Raw genomic sequence first — 7500 nt, forward strand, 5'->3', positions numbered from 1 at the left:
TAACCGGCACACAGACACACGTACACATAAACCCAAATGCATACGCACATATCCTTGCAAGCATCTAACCTACACCATATTCATCGAGAAAAGTTGCCATCTCGCCAAAAAATTCAGGTAAGAAGGAAGAATTTTTAGTCACAAGGAGGAATTGGAAAGCGAAATTTTGACCAAGTCGAAGGAGAGAAAAGTGTGCTTCCAATTCGATTCAAAGAAAGAAAAATGTCCTTTTATTCAGGAAATGTTTTTTGAAAGCTTGAGCATATATCATTGGAAGCAGCCACTGCATACGTTCGTTGTAAAAATAGAGAATTTGTTTATTTATCTATTCATTAAATTGTTTATTGAAAGCATAAGCACATCAACGGAGACGACGACTGTATGTGCTAAAAAAGAAAAGAAAAGAAAAGAAAAAAAAAACGATAGAACGAATATTGAGACAAAATACACTCATGTAAAATTTCAGATTTGGGTGATTTTATTTTCGCCGAGGGAAATGTCCTTCATAATCACAGGAAACGAAATTAATGAAATCCAAGTTTACACACGCTATAAAAAGGCCATTTTCCCATATGTTCACACGCAATATGCCCGCTATCCTCTTAGGTTAACCGATTTTCTCGCAGTCTGTTTAGTACTGTTAAAAGCAGGGGATCTCGTGACGTAATCAGGACATACCTTTTAAAGACATCCACACATGCACGCAAGCATTCTTACACTCTTTCAATTCAAAATTGATATCTTCCGAACTGTTCATCGGGAGACAGCGAGACAGTTACTAAGACGCGGTAGGTATGTCTCTGACTCTTGATGTCTCAATAAGGCGACTGTTTCCTCTCTCTTCCCTTCTGTTCCTTGTCGAACATTTATTCTAATTCGGTAAGAGATAGATTATCTAAAAACAGCTCGACAAATGGCCCGTAAGGGGATCGAACCCTCGACATCGCGTTCTTAGCACGGCGCTCTAACCAACTGAGCTAAAAGGTCACTGTCAGTATCAGATAAGTTAGAGGATTTTATTAACAATCAACATTTTATTTGATTTGATGGAATTTCACTAACAAAGCACCTTTTTCCAATTACCAGAAGATCATAGCTCATGAAAAATGCTGAGAAATAGAGAGTAAGCTTTATATTTTATATATTATATATATTTTATATATATAATATATAAGTATATATATAATATATATATAATAAATATATAATATATTTATATTATATATAATATATATAATAAATATATAATAAATATATAATATATTTATATTATATATAATATATACATAATAATTACATAATTTATTTATATTATATATATAATATATATAATACATTATATATATATATATATATATATATATATAATATATATAAATATAATTTATATATATAATATACATTTTATATATATAATATATATCATATACATTTTATATATTATATATATTTTATATATCATACACAAAAATAAACAGTCGCATTATGAGCTGTAAATGAGCGGAACGTTTCGAACCTTTTCTGGTGATCCTACGAAGCATTCGAAGGATGTCAAGAAAGTCGGAAATTCGCCGACGCACGGTAAGAAGTCGGTTGGTTTGGATGTGATTTCCTTTGGCAAATGATTCGCCTCATGATGTGCTCGCCTTTCCTGCTCGAAGTCTCGTATTCCCGTTAACTGCTTCACGGAAATCGCGCGTTTTGCGTCACGAATAATGTTATCTATCTATTCAGTTTGACATAATATATATATATATATATATATATATATATATATATATATATATATATATATATTATATATATATATATACATATGTGTGTGTGTGTGTGTGTGTATGTGTGTGTGTGTGTGTGTATGTGTGTGTGTGTGTTTGTGTGTCCGTACGTGTGTGTGTGTGTGTGATATCTGTAAAGGACATATATTTTTATATAAGAATAAAAACAAATTCAAGTGTTTATATCATTATAATCTTGGTGGGGGGGGGGGGCTAGGCAATCGACAGGCCGGGTCCCCCACCCACTTCAAATCGTAGTTACTCTTACTGTCAATAAGAAAAATAAATTTAAAAATCTGAGTTTCATACGTTGTAAATGACGCAGATATAAAGCTTACTCTCTATTTCTCAGCATTTTCATGAGCTATGATCTTCGGGTAATATTTGGAAAAACGTGCTCTTGGTTAGTGAAATTCCATCAAATGAAATCACATGTTAGTTGTTAAAGAAACCCTATCATCTTGTTTCTTACAGATACCGTCCTGTTAGCTCAGTTGGTTAGAGCGCCGTGTTAATAATGCGGATGTCGAGGGTTCGATCCCCTTACGGGCCAATCGTGCATCGTGTTTTAGATAATCTATCTCTTACCGAATTAGAATAAATGCTCGACAAGGGACAGAAGGGAAGAGAGAGGAAACACAGTCGCCTTATTGAGACATCAAGAGTCAGACACATACCTACCGCGTCTTCGTAACTGTCTCGCAATCTCCTGATGAACCGTTCGGAAGAAATAAATTTTGAATTGATTTACTGTAGGACGACTTTTTTTTCTCTTGGAATATAAACGAACACACACACACACACACATATATACATATATATATATATATATATATATATATATATATATATATATATATATATATACATTTATACGTATGGAGGGCTGCGTTATTATTATTATTATCATTATTATACAAGCGTCTTTGTCTTCATTCGTACAAATATTTTTTTTCTACCACTTACCATCTACATATCTATCTACATATATAATACATATATATGTAATATATATGGTATATGCAATATATAAGATATACAGAAGATATACATATAAATATATATATATATATATATATATATATATATATATATATATATATATATGTATGATATTTATATTTATGCATATACATACATACATATATATGGATGTGTGTGTGTGTGAGAGAGAGAGTTTGTGTGTGTGTGTGTGAGAGAGAGAGAGAGAGAGTATGTGTGTGTGTAAGAGAGAGAGAGAGAGAGTGTGTGGAAAGAAATAGAAAATTAGTATTATTAAAACGAATTCATAACCCGTGTTTATGGGAGGGGGGGGAGGGTAGAAATTCTACAGGATGACCTCCAATCGAATAAGTTAATAACTTGATAATTGTAAAATATCTAAAAATAAATAAACAGTGTTCATTCACAAATCATCATCATGAATGGATTGATAATGCAATGATGATGCAAAATATGAAAGTAAAGTAAAAGGTGCTTATTAACACCTGTTTAATTATCGCAATATACCTTTGAACTATGGTCTATGTTTTAAACTGAAAATCGTTGTTATTTTCCTGTCAATAAATTTAAGGAAAATGGAAATAAAATTAGAAGCTTTCCTCGACCGCCTTTTATTTTCTATTCATCAATTCATCTATTTATTTTAGGAAATGTGATCCATCCTACATTTTAGTTACTATAATTATTTGCCATATAATCTTTTCCTATCATCCTGAGAGGCCCTCGAGCTCGACATGCCCTGGTCCCCCTGAGCTCAAAATGAACCCCTGGATTCGTGCGTTAACTGTATCGCACCAGATGACACTATGATGGGGAAAGAACGTTAGAATTTGTCCATTTGTCCTCTTCTGTCCAGGAATTTCCCTAAATGAATCTATAGATATAAAACTCGTAAAATTTCAGATTTGTGTAAATTAATTAAATCCAAGTTTACACACGCTATAAAAAGGCCATTTTCCCATATGTTCACACGCAATATGCCCGCTATCCTCTTAGGTTAACCGATTTTCTCGGTCTGTTTAGTACTGTTAAAAGCAGGGGATCTCGTGACGTAATCAGGACATACCTTTTTAAGACATCCACACATGCACGCACGCATTCTTACACTCTATCAATTCAAAATTCATTTCTTCCGAACTGTTCATTGGGAGACAGCGAGACAGTTACTAAGACGCAGAAGGTATGTCCCTGACTCTTGACAAGTTTCAAAAAGGAGACCGTATTTCCTCCCTTTTCCCTTCTGTTCCTTGTCGAACATTTGTTCTCATTCGGTAAGAGAGAGATTATCTAAAAAAAAAGTTTTCGAAATGGCCCGTAAGGGGATCGAACCCTCGACATCCGCGTTATTAACACGGCGCTCTAACCAACTGAGCTAACAGGACGAAATCAAATATACATTCTCACAGCATATCAATTCAAAATTCATTTCTTCCGAACCGTTCATTGAGAGACCGAGACAGTGTCACTAAGACGCGGTAGGTATGTGTCTAACTCTTGACGTTTCAATAAGGCGACTATGTTTCCTCTCTCTTCCCTTCTCTTCTTTACCGAACACTAATTAAATTCAAAAAGTGATATATTATCTAAAAAACTTTTCCTGGTCCGGAAGGGGATCAAAGCCTCGACATGAGCGCCATTAGCACGGCGCTCTAACAAACTGAGCTAACAGGCCCGTGGCATATATGTTCTACTGGATAGAATAATGTTAGCAATCAAAACCTTATTCTATAAACTATCTGAAGGTTTTAATTCATTATTACACGTCATGTTTTCAACTATTGATATACGAAGTCAAAATGAGAGTGATTCAAGCTGGCAGACATTATTTTTATGCCGATCTTAGCCCATGTGAAAGGGAAGTCAGAAATGTTCATACTGTTTGGACAATCAGGAGAGCTGACCAAGTGTAGATTCGTCCAATGCTTGATTTGTTGTTATGTCGAACGAAAATCAGGAAAATTAATAATACTTATTCTGCCATCGCAATATAACTTTTAACTATGGTCTACATCACAGACCAAAAATAATAGTTATTCTTAGTCAGTTTTATATTTATAGATTCATTTAGGGAAATTCCTGGACAGAAGAGAACAAATGGACAAATTCTGACGTTCTCTCCCCATCATAGTGTCATCTGGAGCGATACGGTTAACGCACGAATCCAGGGGTTCATTTTGAGCTCAGGGGGACCAGGGCATGTCGAGCTCGAGGGCCTCTCAGGATGATAGGAATAGACTATATGGCAAATAATTATAATAACTAAAATGTAGGATGGATCACATTTCCTAAAATAAATAGATGAATTGATTTCTTTTCCATTTTCCTAAAACTTTTTGACAGGAAGAATAACAACGATTTTCAGTTTAAAACACAGACCATAGTTCAAAGGTATCTTGCGATAATTAAACAGGTGTTAATAAACACCTTTTACTTTACCTTCATATTTTGCATCATCATTGCATTATCAATCCATTCATGATTATGATTTGTGAGTGAACACTGTTTATTTATCTTTTAATATTTTACAATTATCAAGTTATTAACTTATTCGATTGGAGGCCAGCCTGTAGAATCCCCCCCCCCCCCACGGGTTATGAATTTGTTTTAATAATACTAATTTTCTATTTGTTTCTACACACGCAAACACATTCTCTCTCTCTCTCTCTCTCTCTCTCTCTCTCTCTCTCTCTCTCTCTCTCTCTCTCTCTCTCTCTCTCTCTCTCTCTCTCTCTCTCTCTCTCACATACATATATATGTATGTGTGTATGTATATTCATATATATAAATATCATATTTTGTTAATATACATTACATATTTATAAAAAAAAAAAAAAAAAAAAAAAAAATATATATATATATATATATATATATATATATATATATATATATATATATATATATATATATATATGTATACATACACACACACACACACATATATATATATACATATATATATATATATATATATATATATATATATATATATATATATATATATATATATATATATATACATATCTTATTTATCTTTAAATATTGCATATATCATCTATACATATATACATATATATACATATATATACATATAAATATATATATATATATTTATATATATATATATACATATATATATACATATGTATATACATATATATATACATATATTTATATATATATATATAAATATACATATATATATATATACATATATATATTATATGTAGATAGATATATAGATGGTAAGTGATAGAAAAAAATATTTGTGCGCATGAAGACAAAGACGCTTGTATAATAATAATGATAATATAAACGCAGCCCCCTTACATATATATATATATATATATATATATATATATATATATATATATATATATATATGTATGTATATATATATATATATATATATATATATATATATATATATGGTCGTTTATATTCATGATTCTTATTCCAAGAGAGAAAAAAAAGTCGTCCTACAGTAAATCAATTCAAAATTGATTTCTTCCGAACGGTTCATCAGGAGATTGCGAGACAGTTACTAAGACGCGGTAGGTATGTCTCTGACTCTTGATGTCTCAATAAGGCGACTGTGTTTCCTCTCTCTTCCCTTCTGTTCCTTGTCGAGCATTTCGGTAAGAGATAGATTATCTAAAATCCCTTTCCATCTTGGCCCGTAAGGGGATCGAACCCTCGACACCGTGTTCTTAGCACGGCGCTCTAACCAACTGAGCTAACAGGTCGTTGACGATCAATGATAAGTTAGGATTTTATTAACAATCAACATTTTATTTGATTTGATGGAATTTCACTAACAAAGCACCTTTTTTCCAAATATTACCCGAAGATCATAGCTCATGAAAAATGCTGAGAAATAAAGAGTAAGCTTTATACTTGCATTTACAAAGTATGAAACAGATTTTTTTGTTGATTTTTTTTTCTTTTTTTTTTTTTTTGACAGTGAGTTGAAGTGGATTGGGGACCCGGCCTGTCGATTGCCTGGGCCCCCCCCCCCCCGATTATAATGATAAACACTTTTAAATTTGTTTTTCTTATATAAGAATGAATGTCCTTTACAATCACACACACACATACATACATACATACATACATATATATATATATATATATATATATATATGTATATATATATATATATATATATATATATATATATATATATATATATATATATATATTTGTGTCAAACTGAATAGATAAATAACATTATTCGTGACGCAAAACGCGCGATTTCCGTGAAGCAGTTAACGGGAATACGAGACTTCGAGCAGGAAAGGCGAGCACATCATGAGGCGAATCATTTGCAAAAGGAAATCACATCCAAACCAACCGACTTCCTACCGTGCGTCGGCGAATTTCCGACTTTCTTGAAATCCTTCGAATGCTTCGTAGGATCACCAGAAAAGGTTCGAAACGTTCCGCTCATTTGCAGCTCATAATGCGACTGTTTATCTTTGTGTGTGAACACATTACTGTCTCTGTATTCATGTGTGTGTGTGTGTGTGTGTGCGCACATATGTGCACAAGTGTTTGATGAGGTTAGATTCTGGTCCAATCTGAGTAAATCTAAGGACGATGCGCCGCTTTTAAGTAGCCTCCAGAGGAAAAGAAAATCTGTGATAAATAAGGAAAACAGATTCTGCTCAAACGCGAGCTTCAAGTCTTTACTTTTCTGTGTATTGATATTCTCAATTGATTT

At 32.5% G+C, this 7500-nt stretch overlaps 3 non-coding genes across 3 annotated transcripts; 1 reads left to right on the top strand and 2 right to left on the bottom strand.

Moving 5' to 3' along the window:
• The first annotated feature begins 2257 nt into the window (after positions 1–2257).
• Positions 2258–2331, top strand: TRNAI-AAU (transfer RNA isoleucine (anticodon AAU)). The gene has a single exon. It is a non-coding gene; the product is annotated as a tRNA-Ile (tRNA).
• Positions 2332–4088: 1757 nt separating this feature from the next.
• Positions 4089–4162, bottom strand: TRNAI-AAU (transfer RNA isoleucine (anticodon AAU)). Its single transcript has one exon. It is a non-coding gene; the product is annotated as a tRNA-Ile (tRNA).
• Positions 4163–6450: 2288 nt separating this feature from the next.
• Positions 6451–6523, bottom strand: TRNAL-AAG (transfer RNA leucine (anticodon AAG)). Its single transcript has one exon. It is a non-coding gene; the product is annotated as a tRNA-Leu (tRNA).
• Positions 6524–7500: the final 977 nt, after the last annotated feature.

Source organism: Penaeus vannamei, chromosome 9, assembly GCF_042767895.1.
Source record: "Penaeus vannamei isolate JL-2024 chromosome 9, ASM4276789v1, whole genome shotgun sequence".
In the NCBI taxonomy this organism is placed as follows: Eukaryota; Metazoa; Arthropoda; class Malacostraca; order Decapoda; family Penaeidae; genus Penaeus; species Penaeus vannamei.